Raw genomic sequence first — 2,479 nt, forward strand, 5'->3', positions numbered from 1 at the left:
CCATAAAACAAAATGAGACTAATGGGGCACAACAGTCCAGGGACAAGGACTAAAAGGCAGGAAGGGACAGGAAAGCCAGTAATAGGGAACCCAAGGTTAGTAGGGACAGTGTTGACATGTTGTGGGGTTGTTAACCATTGTCGTAAAACAGTATGTGTACTGTTTAATGAGAAATTATGTTTTGTAAACCTTCACCTAAAGTACAATAAAAAAAATTAAAAAGAAAAGAATCAAAAGACGCATTGCATTGGGCTAATCTGCTGCAAAAGACCTCTTTAAAATGTTGAAGAGCAAAGATGTCACCTTGAAGACTAAGGTGCACCTGACCCAAGCCATGGTGTTTTCAATCACCTCACATGCATGCAAAAGCTGGACAATGAATTAGGAATTGATCCCTTTAAATTACGGTGTTGGCAAAGAACACTGAATATACCATGGACTGCCAGAAGATTGAATAAGTCTATTGTGGAGGAAGTACAGCCAGAGTGCTCCTTGGAAGTAAGGATGGTGAGACTTTGTCTCATGTACTTTGGATGTGTTATCAGGAGGGCCCAGTCCCTGGAGAAGGACATCATGCTTGGTAGAGGACCAGCGAAAAAGAGGAAGACCCTTAAGATGGACTGACACAGTGGCTGCAACAGTGGGGTCAAGCATAACCATGATTTTGTGAGGATGGTGTAGGATAGGGCAGTTTTGTTCTGTTGTACGTAGGGTCGCTATGAGTTGGAGCCAACTCGACAGCACCTAACAACAATCCTGGTGGTGTAGTGGTTGACAGCTATGGCTGCTAACCAAAAGCTCAGCAGTTCAAATCCACTAGGTGCTCCTTGGAAACCCTACAAGGAAGTTCTACTCTGTCCAATAGGGTCCCTATGAGTCAAAATTGACTCGACAGCAACGGATTTAGTTTTTGGTTTCTGTATGTTCCTTTAAAGAGCCCTGGTGGTGCACTGGTTAAGTGCTTGGCTGCTAAGCCAAAGGTCAGCAGTTCAAACACACCAGCCACTCCGTGTGAAGAAAGTGTCAAAGTCTGCTACTGTAAAGATTTACAGCCTTGAGTCCTCTCTGAGAGAGCTGAAGCTAACAACATGGTATAGGGAGCTTGGGAGCTTATTCGACCATCATGTCCAGAAGGCTGTATGTGATACACAGGCCAAGTATCGTGAAGGGTGATGGCCCCGAGCTGTCAAGGTATATACAATGAATTTGGAATCTCAGTACTTATTAATACAAGGATTTCCTGCTGTGGGAACCATAAAGGAACACTGAACAGTGTAATGCTCTAGACGAATACCCAGTAGAAGACTTTACAGAAGTTTATCTTATTAAATTTCTGAATTTACAAAGTGCAAGGACAGCTAAGAGAAAAATGGATTAACAGAGTTTCTTTGGTGGATTGCTTCACATCTGCTATGCTCCAGCATTTGAGACAGTTGAAGAAACTAGAAAAAAGTTACAAGAGAGAAAGGCTTATATAGCAAGAACTACTGAAAATAAAGACCATTACACAACAAAGAAGAAACTGGTTACAGAGCATAAAGACACAAAAGACTGTAGACAAGACCTCCACAGAGACACCTGGATTTTGTGCATCTGCTTTGAACACTTCTACTGGGAACTCATATCCTTGTGAACTGCCTTTATGTTATTTCTCCTCAAAATGTTCACCAGGGGAACACGTGGACAGAGCATCAAACTCCTCTCAGAACGGTAGGAACCATGATGAAACAGTGGAACACTGTAACTACAATAACTCTTTGCAAAAATACAGATGAAAACTTGTAAAAATTCAGTGGTCTGCCCAGGTGCACAAAAGGCTGACAGATTTATGCCTGGGATAACACAGCTGCAGGAGCAGAAAAGAAGAAGAAAAGACAATTGTAGACCTGGAAATTTCCTGAAACAAGCATGAGCAGTAATGAGGTTATGACTGGACCAAAATTACCAGACATACCTAAACCAGACGTGCACGATGACTCGTTGAACACAACTGCAAAGTTAACTGGGGATAAACTTAAAGAGGTAACTTCACCCATGCCAAAGCCTTCAGAGGACAAACTGTAAGATGTGCGTACAAGCCATCCATTAAAACAAAGAAAATATAGATTGCCAACAGCAAATTAATATTTTCTAAAGGGAATATTTTTTATTTTTAATCCGTAATTTTAATTCTCAGACTTTACTGCTGGTATTTTTTTTTTTTAATTGTACTTCAGGTGAAGGCTTACAGAACAAATACTTTCTCATGAAACAGTAGTACACACATTGTTTTATGACATTGGTTAACAATCCCATAACATGTCAACCCTCTAACTTCTCAACCTTTTTTCTGGTGAAAATACACATAGCCAAAGATACACCATTTCAAAAATTTCTACATGCACAGTTCAGTGACATTGACTACGCTCTTCCAATTGTGCTGCTATTCTCACTTAAGATGAAGGCTTACAGAACAAAATAGCTTCTCATTTAACAGTTA

The 2,479-nt window shown here is 40.5% G+C and overlaps 1 pseudogene; it reads left to right on the top strand.

The window, feature by feature from the left end:
* Positions 1-2,089, top strand: part of LOC101356957 (RNA-binding protein 48 pseudogene) — a 54,377-nt pseudogene extending 52,288 nt beyond the window's left edge.
* Positions 2,090-2,479: the final 390 nt, after the last annotated feature.

This window comes from Trichechus manatus, unplaced genomic scaffold (genome assembly GCF_000243295.1).
Source record: "Trichechus manatus latirostris isolate Lorelei unplaced genomic scaffold, TriManLat1.0 scaffold00025, whole genome shotgun sequence".
Taxonomy (NCBI): domain Eukaryota; kingdom Metazoa; phylum Chordata; class Mammalia; order Sirenia; family Trichechidae; genus Trichechus; species Trichechus manatus.